Genomic DNA, 15930 nt, shown 5'->3' with positions numbered 1-15930 from the left:
GACCAAGCCAGCCTCCATCTGCCCAGGAGTTTCACACAGAGCCAGTTGCTCTTGAGACCCCGCCACCAGCGGACCAGGAGCTAAGTCAGAACCGTCCTGACGCTGCGGCCCTGCCTCCTCAGTCTCCAGCTCCAGCTGCTCAAGCCCAGCAATCAGTGCCCTCCAGGAGGACCCCTACCCTGGTCCGAGAGAAGAAGAGTCACTCCATCTAGGACAGAAGCAGACCCCAGCCCTCTGAGTGGCCCTCAGGCCTCTGCCAAGTAAGTGATTTAGGAGGAATACCTGCAGTATTCCTTAATCGTTTCCAGGTCCGTGTTCTGGTGGTTTTCTCAACCGCCTCTGTTCAGACACGTAAAGTTACTGGAGGTGAAGTGACCTGTTCTTTCAGTGATTCGATTATTTGAGCTTAGGTAGGTTTTTGAAACCTAGTGCTCTGAGTGGATGAGTTGTTGTTAAGGCTATATGGCTCTACCAGCCTGAGAGTGTTAATTACCTTCACTCAGGAGTTCTAAGGCTTCAAGGGGTGTGAAGGTGGCGAGATTCTACAATGTTTCTGAAATAAGATGAGTTTAGTGGTACAAAACACAGCACAAATAGCAGTGAGCCTTCCGGTGGGAAAGGTCTTTTCAGTTCTTTTTCAATCTTTTTAATTATATGAAGGAGAATGTCCTTAGTCTGGGGTTACCGATCTCTAACACCTCTCTAATGCTTTGGTAGGCAACACCTCCACCCAGCTAGGACTTAATACCATTCATATTAACAATTATTTTAGTGGATAACTTCTATCTAGGCCCAGTATTATTATTAGTTTCTCTGTTTACGATAGTGATGGTAGCTTTTTGAAATCCATTTACTTATGTAAAATTATTTTACATGCATCAGCATTAAGATTAAAATTAATCGTGGCCTGAAACTTGGAAAGATTCTGAGATTTGGAAAACATTTTGTTATTTGTATTAAATCATATACGCTTATGTACCATAGTACACATGTGGTTATGTGTACTAAATCACAAGACCCTTTATACTGACCTATGAGATGAATGTTATGGTTAAGACAGCTGAGGAGGAGGTTCATTTAACTCCCAACCAACCCCTTGTCAATTAGAACAATAGAAGAGATCATGTGAAGGTCAAAATTGGTGACCCTTAAAACACTGCTTCTCAGTGGTTTAAGTGCTGAGTGTCAGTACACTGGTCTTTCTCTCTGACCCCGTTTGATAAGTTCCTTGGGGGGCAAGGAGGAAGAGTATGGAGCAGAGCAATACTTTGAGATTATGTTAATGCTCCTTGTTTACATGCTACCAACACATTCAAGAAGGTGTTCATCCTTATTTCATATTGACTGGTTTCATCTCTGACATGAAGTACAACTATTAGGTGGAAGTCAAACCCTTAATTTCCTTACAGTTTTCTCCAATTCACCTTTAAGAGAATGTGTAACAGTTTCTAGGTATACACACACATATATATATATTCTATAGATAATCATGGGGGCAAAGCATTTTAGCTCTTGATTTTTGTACAATTTGGACTTGTGGATTCTAAAATGAAATACATTCAGTGATTTAGGTTTCTTTTTTTTAAAGAGCAAAACAGTAACAAATTGTAATAATTCCACAAGTTAAGGATTTAGTGTTATTGAAAAAGATCATTTCCCTGTTAATTCATATGATTGAAATAATTCTCCATATAATTCTTGAAGGAGCGTTTACTAAGTGCCAAGAATAATGGTGACCACAAATAAACACAAAGGTTGCAGACCTTGCCATCAGAAAGCTTAGAGACGGTGTTCTCTAAAGAGAAGAACACTTTAGACAAGGAAGAAGGAGGAGTAGCCTGGTGTCTATGCCTTATTTTTGACAGGAACTGCCATGCAGTGCCTTTCAAATGATTAATTCATTGGCCTGGCATTTGTTGAATTTCCATCAAGTGCCAGGCATTCCATTAGGTGTTAGAGATTCAGAGATAAGGTGCCCCTGTTCTCCAAGCACTCACTGTTTATCAAGGAAGGCAGATCTAGGAATAATTAACACAGTGAAGATCCCCTGGAGGAGGAAACAGCAACCCACTCAGTATTCTTGCCCGGAAAACCCCTTGGACCTCTGAACTGGCAGGCTACAGTCCATGGGGTCGCAAAGAGTCAGACATGACTGAGTGATTGGGCACACACACATACACACAACAAGTGCTTGTAACACAAGTCTACTCGGTCTTCCAGAATACAGGTGTGGGCTGGGTGAGAGATTTTTGATCTAAAGCCTGTGCGTAGCAACGAAGACCCAGAGGTATCCATTGGATGAAGAAGATGGAAAGAACATTCCATGCATGGGGGAAAATCAGCAGAAAGGCTCAGAGGTTTAACAGTCTGTGACCTGCTGGGGACACACTTGGGAAAGGATAATCTGAGGCTGTAGTCAAGAGTGCTTGGGGACTTTCGTTCCTGGTGGTCAGTTGTCAAGGTTAGTAGGCAGTAACTGAGCCAAGAGGCTGCAGAATCTGCTGGTTCTTTGTCAGATTACCCAGAGGACCGTGAGTACTGCTTCACACAGGCAGTCTGAGCATAAGGTTCCAGGGAAACAAAAGCTGTTTCAGGAAGGTAATGTTATTCCAGTGCATCTGAAAGGTGGGATAGCTGATGCCCTCCTGTATAGGGCCACCATGATTCTTAGAGCTGATGGAATGGCATATGCCATATATCAACTGACTATGACTTCATTTCCCAAGAAGCTGGATTGACTTCAGTTTATCCTCCCAACAGTCACTTGGCTCAACTCTGTTCAGCTCACCGTGAACCAGTAATCTGATAAATAATTGAGTTTTTTGGGGGGATCAATATTTATTGATTTGTACTAACTGCCACCAATAAAGCGGTCTTTACCATGAAAAAAAAGAGTGCCTGCGACTCCAAAATTGGGGGGTGAGAAATCTTTGCGGGCCGCCTTTTTTTAAAATTGCTTATTTTTGGTTGTTCTGGGTCTTTGTTGCCCTGCAGGGCTTTCTCTAGTTGCGACAAGCAGGAGCTACCCTTCACTGCAGTGCACAGGCTTCTCATTGCGGTGGCTTGTCTTGTGGCAGAGCACAGGCTGTAGGCGCAAGAGCTTTGGTTGCCCGTGGCTTGTGGGATCTTCCCGCACCAGGGATTGAACCAGTTTCTTCTGCATTGCCAGGTGGATTCTTATCCACCGAACCACCAGGAAGCCCCCTTGCTGGCTTTTTAAGAAGGGTAATTGCGTTCATGATTCTACCTGTGTGCTCTGTTATAAAGTAATGGCAGTAGGCCAATGATTAGTGAATAATTGCTGAATTCTCTCCTGGTTAGTTCGAAGCTGAAAACAGCCCTCTTTGATGTTAGCAACAGTTTCTAACTAGAGTGTAGGCTCCATGGGTATTCATCCTGGAAGACAGTGTTAGGTGTTTATTTACTTGGGCATAACATTTTACTTTGGCTACAAAGATTGTTGCCAGGCCCTTTCTAGCTTCTTGGACAGTACTACCATAGAAATGAGTATCATTTCCCCAAGGAAAGGAAAGCTTAGGCAATAAAAGCTTATATATATAAAATTTATTTACTTATTTTTGTGTGTATTTATATTTTGGCTGTGCTGGGTCTTCGCTGCGGTGTGCAGACTTTTTCTAGCTGCAACAAGCGGGGGTTACTCTCTAGTTGTGCATGGGCTTCTTATTGCAGTGGCTTCTCTTGTTGCAGAGCACAGGCTCTTGGGTGTGGGGGCTTCAGCAATTGTGGCTCACAGGCTTAGTTGCTCCATGTCATGTGGAATCTTCCTGGTCCGGGCATCGAACCTATGTCCCTTGCATTGGCAGGTGGATTCTTATCCACTGTACCACCAGGGAAGTCCCAAGAAAAGCTTTTTATTAAAAGAGATAGCTTGTGCACAAAGGAAAAAGTGGCAAAGAAAAAAACACACAACTACAAAACAAAACTTTCAGCTCCCGGAGTAGAAAGGGTGAGTTGCTTTTATGACAAAAGGGAGGGTTTGTCTGATGGAGCACTGAAGACTTCCAGAAATCATCAACCTTCTTTGATTATTTATCAGCAGGTGGCTCCGTGATGACTATCAGGAATAGGGAGTGCTTCTGTGAGGGGGAAGAAATGCATGAGAATTTTCTGTAAGAAAGCACAGGAACAGATAAGGTTACAATTTATAGTTGAGCTTCTAGTCTTGTGGCAACTAGCTATACTCTTTAGTGTAACAGAGATAAAGTTAATCTTTCATTCCCCCACCCCCACCCCCCGGCCAGGTTTTTTGTCTCTGGGCCCAAGACCCCTGGGGCCTTTGTTCTTAGCTCACAAGGCCTGTTTTTCTCAAGGCCCTTCCCGGTCCTTTTCCAAAATGGCTATGCTCTTGTCTTCCTGTCCCACGATACCATCAGGGAGAATGACACTGTTTTGATACATTTCTCTGTATTGACAGTAGGATGAGTGCTTATCTAATATGGAGCTGAGACTTCCCTGGTGGGCCAGTGGTTAAAGCTCCATGCTTACAATGCAGGGGACCCAGGTTTGATCCCTGGTCAGGGAACTGAGGTCCCAAAAGCCATGCGGTGAAAAATAAATAAAATAAAATGGAGGCTGGCAATTTTTTTTTCTATGAAAGCCCAGATGATAAATATTATAGGCTCGGTGGGTCAAAAGGGAAAATCTGGGCTATTACGTGGCTGCTTATATAACAAGAGAGTAACTGCTCCCGCCCACCCCCACCCCCACCCCCATTCCCACTCACTGGGGGGTGGGTTGCACAGCTGCTTTGACTCCAGTTGCCTCAGCTGGAATCATCCACCTGACCAAGAGCAGCTTCTCAGTTTATATGGCTCATTGCCTCTTTTTTTCTTCTTTAAAAAAAAACAAACCCACAACATTTATTTGGCTGCACTGGATCTCTAGTTGTGGCATGTGAGGTCTAGTTTCCTGACCAGGGATTGATTCTGGGCCCCCTGCTTGAGAACGTGGAGTCTTAGCCTCTCAACACCCAGGGAAGTCCCAGATTCACTACCTCTTAAATATAGTAGTAGCCACTTCTCCACTAGACCATGAGGATCTCATTCACCATTGTTTTATTTATCTTTGTGTTCCCATTTTGTATAATTTGGAATCAACACACACACACAGGGTATTTGTTAATAATAGTAGCTAGCATTTGTTGGGTGTTATCATACATTACCCACTGTACCGAGTAACTTACAGGCTTTATCTCATTTGTCACAATAGAGACAGGCACCACTCTTATCTCTACTTTAAGGAAAGGAGATCTGTTTTTGGAAGGTTATGTAATTCTTTCAATGTCATATAAATTGAGAAGCTGGAATTGATATATAATTAATGTATAATTTGTTATAAGGTGTATACTATACACTTTCCCTGCAAGCAATTGTTATTAATGAGCCTCTTTCTTAACCCTGTTAGTCATAACGAGCTGTAATACCCCGGATCAGTCTGTGGCTTAGTTCTCCGTTTAAAGCTCTACTTCCAGAGAAAATGAAAATCAACAACTCTTTAATTTTTTTGTTCCACTCGCATCTCAAAATTGCTTTTTTATTTTCAGAACCCACCAGTATTCCTTTAGATTTCAACACCAAGTTTATAAAAGCACAAATACTTACCTTAACCTCATTTTGCAAACCTTCACGTGGAGTCCTGACCTATCTCAGACCAGCAAACGTAACCAGACTGCCTCTGCCAAGCATATGTTTCAGGGTTGGGGAGAATATTCCAGCCTCAGATAATAAAGACATTATCAGAATTTTAACCCATAATAAACTGTGCCAGTGAACAGTTTGTTGAACAGCCAAATGAACTTTGGTTTAAAATAAGTTGGTTTTTAAAATAGATTTCTCTTGTGAAAGCATTCCAGCATTCTAAGTGGAAAATAACGTCACACACTTTGGGTAAAGATATAAATACAAATCCCACAGAAATGGACATTGGAAAATGTGGCTTCTATTTTAAGGATACCATGTGGCCTCATCAAGCTATCAGAAAGATTAGTACAATCAACATATTACAATTTATATTTTCATTTTTTTAAATAGCAGGAGTTTCCCTTTTTCCCAAGGATTTAAAATTGCTGATTTGATTGCATATATTAATGATAACTTCCAGATGTTCAAGCTGGTTTTAGAAAAGGCGGAGGAACCAGAGATCAAGTTGGCAACATCCGTTGGATCATGGAAAAAGCAAGAGAGTTCCAGAAAAACATCTATTTCGGCTTTATTTATGCCAAAGCCTTTGACTGTGTGGATCACAATAAACTGTGGAAAATTCTGAAAGAGATGGGAATACCAGACCACCTGACCTGCCTCTTGAGAAACCTGTGTGCAGGTCAGGAAGCAACAGTTAGAACTGGACATGGAACAACAGACTGGTTCCAAATAGGAAAAGGAGTACATCAAGGCTGTATATTGTCACCCTGCTTATTTAACTTATATGCAGAGTTCATCATGAGAAACTCTGGGCTGGAAAAAGCACAAGCTGGAATCAAGATTGCAGGGAGAAATATCAATAACCTCAGATATGCAGATCACACCACCCTTATGGCAGAAAGTGAAGAGGAGCTAAAGTGCCTGTTGATGAAAGAGGAGAGTGAAAAAGTTGGCTTAAAGCTCAACATTCAGAAAACTAAGATCATGGCATCCAGCCCCATCACTTCATGGCAAATAGATGGGGAAACAGTGGAAACAGTGGCTGACTTTATTCTTGGGGGCTCCAAAATCACTGCAGATGGTGATTGCAGCCATGAAATTAAAAGACGCTTACTCCTTGGAGGGAAAGTTATGACCAACCTAGACAGCATATTAAAAAGCAGAGACATCACTTTGCCAACAAAGGGCCATCTAGTCAAGGCTATGGTTTTTCCAGTGGTCATGTATGGATGTGAGAGTTGGACTATAAAGAAAACTGAGCACTGAAAAATTGATGCCTTTGAACTGTGGTATTGGAGAAGACTCTTAAGAGTCCCTGGGACTGCAAGGAGATCCAACCAGTTCATCCTAAAGGAGATCAGTCCTGGGTTTTCACTGAAAGGACTGACGTTGAAGCCGAAACTTTGCCCACCTGATGTGAAGAGCTGACTCATTTGAAAAGACCCTGATGATGGGAAAGACTGAGGGCAGGAGGAGAAGGGGACGACAGGATGAGATGGTTGGATGGCATCACCGACTCAATGGACATGGGTTTGGGTGGATCCCGGGAGTTGGTGATAGACAGGGAGGCCTGGCATGCTGCGGTTCATGGGGTCACAAAGAGTCGGACACAACTGAGCGACTGAACTGAACTGATTAATGATAATCAAAGTTCATGTGGGACTGTTCTCTTTTATGTTCTTCCTTTGTATCATTGGATTATTTGTGCAACAATGCTCTAATATAGGGATAGTTTCTTTTTTTAGATTTCCAATTACAAGCAAAAATACGTGGTATGGTATGTTTTATCAAATCTTCCCAAAATGTTAGTTGTTTTCATAAATCCTCCCATTTTCTGTCCCATGCTTCAGTATTTCTCTGTTCAGAATTTAAAAAAAATTAACTCAAGCTGGAAGCCTTTATGCATTGCAGATACTTGGAAAAAAGAATAATGGCAGGATATTATGCTAAGTGAAATAAGCCAGTTACAACAAGACATATGCTGCTGTGTGAGTCCACCTATATAAGATTTCTCATGTCAGAGAATCAGACTCACAGAGACAGAAAGAAGAGTGATGGTTTCCAGAGTCTGGGGATAGTTGGGGGAATGGGGAGTTGTTTAATGGGTACAGAATTTCAGATGAAAAGGGTTATGGAGATCGATTGTACAGCAGTGTGGATGTACTTAACACTACCGAACTGTACATTTGAAAATGGTTAAGATGGTAGACTTTATGTGTACATGCTTGCCTGCTAAGTCACTTCAGTTGTATCCAACTCTTTGCAACCCCATGGAGTGTAGCCCCCCAGGCTCCTCTTTCCATGGGATTCTCCAGGCAAGAATACTGGAGTGGGCTGCCATGGCCTCCTCCAGAGGATCTTCCTGACCCAGGGATAGAACTCATGTCTCTTACATCTCCTGCATTGGCAGGCAGGTTCTTTACCACTGGCACCACCAAAACTTTCTGTGTATTTGACCACAATCCAAAAAGAATAATTGGATTAAACCAGCAATTTATAAACCATTTAACATTTATAGACTTATTTTTAACTAATAAATATATGCAACTGCTGAGCTTCTATATAGAAAATGCACCAGGTAAGCACAGTTGTCTTGTTGTTGCTGTTTTTAATTTTATTGATTATTTGTTTATTGGGCTGCACCCGGTCTTAGTGGAATCTAGTTCCTTGACCAAGTATCGAACCCAGGCCCCCTGCATTGGGAGTGTGGAATCATAGCCACTGGACCACCAGGGAAATCTTAGCAGAGTTGTTTTAAGAATTGAAGAGCTATAGTTAGGAATTCAGAGAAAAATCAACTTTAATGTAGTGCAGAATAAGGGACCAAGTAAGTGCAAAGGACATTCTTGGAGGACAGAGGGTGTGTACATACGCACATTTCAGGAACCTGCAGAAGAGCCTTTTATCTTGCAGAGGCTAATCAATACTCCTATGATTGGATTTTATCTTGGGTAAATAGAGTTGGTTCTTAAGAATTGTGATTAGTGAACCTCAAGCGTCACCAATGCTGAGCAGCAGATCGTCACCTTGAAAGAAAAATAGAAACAACTTTATAATCATCTTAGTAAATATAGGTACTTAGGTATTTTACAAACACTAGGTCCCCAATTGACTGACTACCTAGAGCAGAGCTGCACCCCCAGCCAGGACTCCACACAGGCCTTGACATGAAGGAAAAATAAATATTAAAAACATAAATGTATGAATCAATAAATATATAATAAAGTAAAAAACACTAGACTCTTCTGGTTTATCTTACCCTCAAATTAAAAGAAGTATTTTTATACTATTCAGCCATTAAAGAAAGAATAAAAATTTGCCATTTGAACAACATGGTTGGACTTGGAGGGCATTATGCTAAGTGAAATAAGTCAGATAGAGAAAAACAAATGCTATATGATATCAGTTGTATGTAGAATCTAAAAAAACACAACAAGCTAGTGAGTATAACAAAGAAGAAACAGACTCACAGATACAGAGAACAAACTAGTGGTAACCAGTGGGGAGAGGCAAGACAAGGGGTAGCGGAGTAAAGAGATACAAACTATTATGTATAAAATAAGCCACGAAGCTATATTGTACAGCACAGGGAATATAGCCAATATTTTATAACAACTCTAGATGGAGTATAACCTTAATTAGGTATTACTATATTATACGCTTGTAACATATAATATCATACATCAACTACAGTTTTTAAAAAGTGACATAGAAATAAAACATTTTATAGGATGAACAAATTTTTAAAGTTTAAATCTTTGACTAGGTAATGTAATTCCATATTGCAAAATCCAAAAAGCATAAAATAGCACATATTAAAGCCTTCAACCTTCATAACATTGCTCCTGATAGACATCAACAATGTTATTAGGGGCTTTCCTCGTGGACCAGTGGTTAAGAATCTGCCTGCCAGTGCAGGGGAGATGAGTTTGATCCCTGGTGCAGGAAGATCCCACATGCCACAGAGCAACTAAGCCCCGTGCCGCAACTCCTGAAGCCCTCAGTCTCTAGGTTCAGTGCTCTACAACAAGAGGAACCGCTGCAGTGAGAAACCGGAGCACTGCCCCTAGAGAAAGCCAGTGCAGCGTCAGTGAATGCTGCTGCTGCTAAGTCGCTTCAGTCGTGTCTGACCCTGTGCGACCCCGTAGAGGCAGCCCACCAGGCTCCCCCGTCCCTGGGATTCTCCAGGCAAGAACACTGGAGTGGGTTGCCATTTCCTTCTCCAGTACATGAAAGTGAAAAGTGAAAGTGAAGTCGCTCAGTCGTGTCCAACCCTCAGCGACCCCATGGACTGCAGCCTACCAGGCTCCTCCGTCTATGGGGTTTTCCAGGCAAGAGTACTGGAGTGGGGTGCCACTGCCTTCTCCAATGAACACAGTGCATCCAAAAATAAATACATAATTGAAAAAAATGTTACTTATTTCTCACAAATCCTTTCATTCAAGCATATATATATAATGATTCATTTATATATAATGATTCATTATATATATATCATTTATATATGCAAAGTGCTTATACATTCTAGTGTTTCTTTATAGGTTTTTTTAAACTTAATATGTATCTCAGAGATCTTTCCATTTTGGGTGTCAAAGAGCTTTCTTTTTTTTTTTTTTATGAACACACAGTATTCCATTGAATAGATGTATCATAATTTCACTTGTTTCCTATTGATGGACATTTTTGTGGTTTCCATTCTAATAAATATTTAAAAGCAATAATAAATTTGGACCTAATAAATACATATTGACCAATCAACCACTAGTGATTGAGCATTGACTTTAACAATTCCAAAGGCTGTTTAGTCCATTCCCTGCCCCCAAACAAACAAAATCGTAAGTGATCTGCCTATACCTAGTTAGTGGCAGAGGCTGGACTAAAATTTGACCTCCCTGAGTATGAGTCCTCCTTCTAGCAAATCAGTATAATTATTTCATTGTGTTGTAGTTTCCTTAAAAAATACATTATCTCAGAGAATGAGATACGGAAATAGTACTAAAAGCTATACAGTGAAAATGAATCTTCCTTCAGCTTTTGAACCCCACCCCCCTGCTCCCCAGTCCTTAATGGCCCTTTCCCAGAAGCAATCATTGTTTTTAGTGTCTGCAACATCTATCCAGAGAGTCTGTGCAAAACCCAGCATATATTTTTATACAAGTCTGTGCATTTTTAAAAAGTGACTAGCAGGATGCTATGCATCTTTTTCAGTACCTTTCCTTTTTCTGTCCCCCTTCCCTTTTAAAGTTTCTCTAAAGTTGTTAACAAAGGTATGTATAATCAAAGCTATGGTTTTTCCAGTAGTCATGTACAGTGTGACAGTTGGGCCATAAAAAAGCCTGAGCACTGAGGAACTGATGCTTTCGAATTGCAGTGCTAGAAAAGACTCTTGAGAGTCCCCTGGACTGCAAGGAGATCCAACCAGTTAATCCTAAAGGAAATCAACACTGAATATTCATTGGAAGGACTGATGCTGAAGCTCCAATACTTTGGCCACCTGATGTGAAGAGCTGACTCACTGGAAAAGACTCTGATACTGGGAAAGATTTAGGGCAGGAGGAGAAGGGGATGGCAGAGGATGAAATGATTATGTAGCATCACTGACTCAATGGACATAGATTTGAGCAAACTCCGGGATTATTTTTTGGTTCATGGGTCCGCCTTCTCCCCAGGATTGCCATCCTCCTCAATAAAGCTGTCTTTCTTTTTACCTGACACTTGTCTCTTGTTATCGCATTCTTGAGTGAGGAGCAGGTGAACCTGAGTTCAGTAACAATATGGACAAGATTTTCCAATACCATTATCAGATTATATTATGGTGAAAGTGAAAGTCACTTAATCATGTCCAACTCTTTGAGACCCCGTGGACTGTCCATGGAATTCTCCAGGCCAGAATACTGGAGTGGGTAGCCTTTCCCTTCTCCGGAGAATCTTCCCAACCCAAGGATCGAACCCAGGTCTCCTGCATTGCAGGTGGATTCTTTACCAGCTGAGCCACAAAGGAAGCCTTATATCATGATGAACTGCTATTAAATAATACATTACTTCTGAAATTTAACATTCACTCAGCTTAGATTTTTGTACTTTGTGTCTTGCATTGCAAAAAGCTAACATATTTGAATATTAAGAAGGGAAAGGAATGCATATTTGCATTACAAAAGTATTCCCAATCATTCATTTATTTCAAGATTCCAATTTTGACTGTTTTCTCAATGGATTGTCTTCTCAACCACCACCACCTTCCTCCAAAGGACTGTTACCTTAACCTTGGACTGTTAAATTCAAATCCTAACTCATATCCTGTATTCTACTCTTGCCATGGGGTCTTGCACACACTTTTCTCCTTGGTTTAAAAGCGCTATCCCCACATAGCCTGTTGACCCTTTCACTCTTAGTGATTTTTAAAATTTTGATTCAATAATCACTTTCTTAGGGAAACTACCCAGAATGCCTCACAGATGTAAAGTATGCACTTTATAGAACCCAACAGCAAGTAGCATGTTGTCCCCTTTAAGGACTTAATAGATTTGTGCTTGTGTGCTAAGTCACTTCAGCCATGTCTGACTCCTTGGGGCCCCATGGACTGTAGCTCACCTGGTATCTCTGTCCATGGGATTTTCCAGGCAAAAATACTGGAAATTACACTCCTGAAATCCTGAAAATACACTCCTGGATTTTCCAGGAGTGGGTTGGGGATCTTCCCAGCCCAGGGATGGAGCCCACATCTTCCAAAGAATATTAAAGGCAAAAATGGAAACTATATGACTGTTTATAATATAATCTTGTATATTGTTTTACCTCTTTGTCCTCCAGTTGTTTCATATATGTTTTGTGTCTTCAATTGGACTAAAAGTTCACCTCGTTGTTGTTCAGTTGCTCAGTCATGTTTGACTCTGTGCGACCCCATGGACTGCAGCACACCAGGTTTCCCTGACCTTCACTATCTCCCTGAGTTTGCTCAGATATATGTCCATTGAGTCGGTGATGCTATCCAACCATCTCATCCTCTGTCAGCCCCCTTCTCCTGCCTTCAATCTTTCCCAGCATTAGGATCTTTTCCAATGAGTCAGTTCTTTGCATCAGGTAGTCAAAGTACTGGATCTTCAGCTTCAGCATCAGTCCTTCCAATATTCAGGGATGATTTCCTTTTGGATTGACTGGTTTGATTGCCTTACTGTCCAAGGGACTCTCAAGAGTCTTCTCCAACACCACAGTTCAAAAGCATCAGTTCTTTGGTGCTCATCCTTCTTTATGGTTCAACTCTCACATCCATACATGATTACTAGAAATACCATAGCTTTCACTATATGGACCTTTGTTGGCAAAGTGATGTCTCTGCTTTTTTTTCCCCCCTTCCAAATTCCTGGTTAAATAAGGACTTGTTTATTTTGAGGGAAAAAAAGGTCCCAAACATCAGGCTGTTCACAAAAATAACCCACAGTATCAACTTTAAAAAACAAACCTTAAGTCTATTACACTAGTTATTTTTCCAGAGGATGCATTTAACATGCCAACTCTCATTCACAAAAATACATTGTTACATTTGTGTTTAACAGCCCTGCATAACACTGTTATGTGGGGTATAACACAGATACCTCTAACTCAAAGCTGCTCTCAGGTTCTACTCAACTAATGAGATTGCCTTTGTAGTTAGCGAAGCAGCTACCGTATGAATGGAAAGAACTGTCCTCCCTCTATAACAAAAGATTATTTTGGAGACAGTTGATACATCCTTTTTATTGTTAAGTCATAAAGACGTATCAAAATTAAAGCAAAAATTACAGGGTAAAGACTTAACGTAACTACTAGGAAGGTCAAAGGAAGTGAAAATGGGTAATATGAATTAATGAACATGGGAAGGACAAGGGTGGGGAGAACAGTGAGCACGTGCTGAAGATACTAGGGGAGAGGATCTGGTGAAAATTTTGATCTTAGACAAGCGCCTAGGTAAAGAAATCATGGGACAAGATTTCTAAACCCTGCTATGTGCTTAAGAGTCATCCTCGCCATTGGTGCTGTCTCTGTTATCCTCTCTGTTTCCTCATCCTTGATCAACTCCAGCTGGTCATCCGCCCGCTCTTCACTATCGTCGTCATCCAGTAGGTCCCCCTCCTCAGCAGAGTCATCTGCACCCCCCGCTCAGACTCCACCTTCACATTACTCTCATCTTGCTCAGGGAGCTGCCGCTCTGTTCCTCTTCTGACTTACCCTTCCTCATCTCCACTCCTTCTTTGCTCTGTTCCTTTTCAATTTTTTCCCCAGGCTTTCCAGTAAAGAACCCACTTTTTGTTCTATCTGGGTTAACTCCTTCTTAATGGTCCGAAGGTCATCTTTCAACTTTCCAGATTTAGAGGAAGATCCCCACTGTCTGCTCTTAGAATTGAAGCCATGTTTGCCCCTTCATGAGGTGTTTCCTGATATCTGCTGGCATTCCGAGGGCACCACAGCCCAAGCAATAGGAGGAGGAGGAACACGTGCTGGGTAACTGTACATCCTGTCATAATAATCCTGTTGAAAGTCACAGTCCAAGTCAAAAGATGGGCTGAGTGGAGGGGATGGAGAAGGGTGTTCTGGTACTGACCTGTAATCTGCGCTGCAGATTGTTTCACACGTGCTTTTCCTCGGTTCACTTCTGGCTCTGCAGCCAGATTAATATCTAAAACCTGGCCAGCAATCATCCTGCCATCCTCTCCTGCCACAGCAGCCCGGGCGTTTCTCTCATTAACACACTGGACGAAGGCAAAGCCCTTATGAGCAGAGCAACCCATGATTTTGCTGTATTTTGAGAAGATTGCCTCCACGTCGGATTTCTTGTCCACAAGGGTATTAAGATTCCCAATGAACACACGACAGTTCATGGAGCAAGGATCCATCTTATTGGTAACATTGCTGGCCATCGTCTTTGGTGATACGGTGCCTCACAAAGCTGAAAAAGGTAGCTGGAGATCAAGAAAAAAGTCACAGGAGGGGGAAGGGAAAAGAGATTCGATTCTGAATCTCCTATCCCCGGTTCTACGTGGAGAAGCCGATTGCTGCCAGAGGTTGGCAACGCGGTCGCAATCACTCAGTCTTCGCCTCTTCACAAAACGTGTCTCTGCTTTTTAATACGCTGTCTAGGTTTCTCAGAGCTTTACTTCCAAGGAGCAAGTGTCTTTTAATTTCGTGGCTACAGTCACCGACTTCAGTGATTTTGGAGTTCAAGAAAACGAAATCTGTCACCGTTTCCACATTTCACCCATCTATTTGCCATGAAGTCATGGGAGCAGACGCCAAGATAGTTTTTTGAATGTTGAGTTTTAAGCCAGCTTTTCCACTCTCCTCTTTTGCCTTCATCAAGAGGCTCTTTGGTTCCCCGTTGCTTTCTGTCGTTAGCTAGTGTGGTGTCATCTGCATATCTGAGGTGGTTGATATTTCTACCGCAATCTCGATTCTAGCTTGTTTACCCAGTCTGGCATTTTGCATGATGTACTCTGCATAGAAATTAAATAAACAGGGTGACGATATACAGCCTTGATGTACTCCTTTCCCAATTTGGAACCAGTCAGTTGTTCCATGTCTGGTTCTAACTGTTGCTTCTTGACCTGCATACAGGTTTCTCATGATGCAGGTAAGGTGGTCTGGTATTTCCATCTCTTTCAGAATTTTCCACAGTTTGTTGTGATCCACACAGTCAAAGGCTTTAGCATAGTCAATGAAGCAGAAGTAGATTTTTTTTTTTTAATTCCCCTGCTTTTTCTGTGATCCACCGGATGTCAGCAATTTGATCTCTGGCTCCTCCGCCTTTTCTAAATCCAGCTGAACATCTGGAATTTTTCGGTTCGCGTTTTGTTGAAGCCTGGCTTGAAGGATTTTGAGCATTACCTTTCTAGGATGTGAAATGAGTACAGTTATGTTCACTAAGATCGTGATTTATCCCAGTGGTTCTTAATTTGGCAATACTGTCTTCCTGGGGCATTTGGCACTGTCTGGAGACCTCTGCTTGTCACAGTGGCACAGAGGGGAATGCTACTACCACTTAGGGGGTGAAGATACCTTGGGGGTGAAGACCGGAGATACTGCTAAACATCCTACAATGCGCAGAACAGCCTCCACCTCTCATAAAGTATTAGCTGGTCTAAAATGTCACCAGTGCCAAGGTTGAGAAACTGCTTTTATTTCTCTGGGACAAGGAAAGCTCTAAATTAATCTTTTTTGGATATACTTATATTATTTAATCAAATATTAAATACATTAATTATATCGTATATAATTTTATATTACATACACATAGTAT

General features: G+C 41.6%; 1 pseudogene; it reads right to left on the bottom strand.

Moving 5' to 3' along the window:
- Positions 1-13647: 13647 nt before the first annotated feature.
- LOC138076043 (heterogeneous nuclear ribonucleoprotein C-like) lies at positions 13648-14554 on the bottom strand (annotated as a pseudogene).
- Between the last annotated feature and the right edge of the window lie 1376 nt (positions 14555-15930).

Source organism: Capricornis sumatraensis, chromosome 3, assembly GCF_032405125.1.
Source record: "Capricornis sumatraensis isolate serow.1 chromosome 3, serow.2, whole genome shotgun sequence".
Lineage (NCBI taxonomy): Eukaryota > Metazoa > Chordata > Mammalia > Artiodactyla > Bovidae > Capricornis > Capricornis sumatraensis.
The sequence above is the reverse complement of the archived record's forward strand: the minus strand, read 5'-3'. Positions and strand labels throughout refer to the sequence as shown.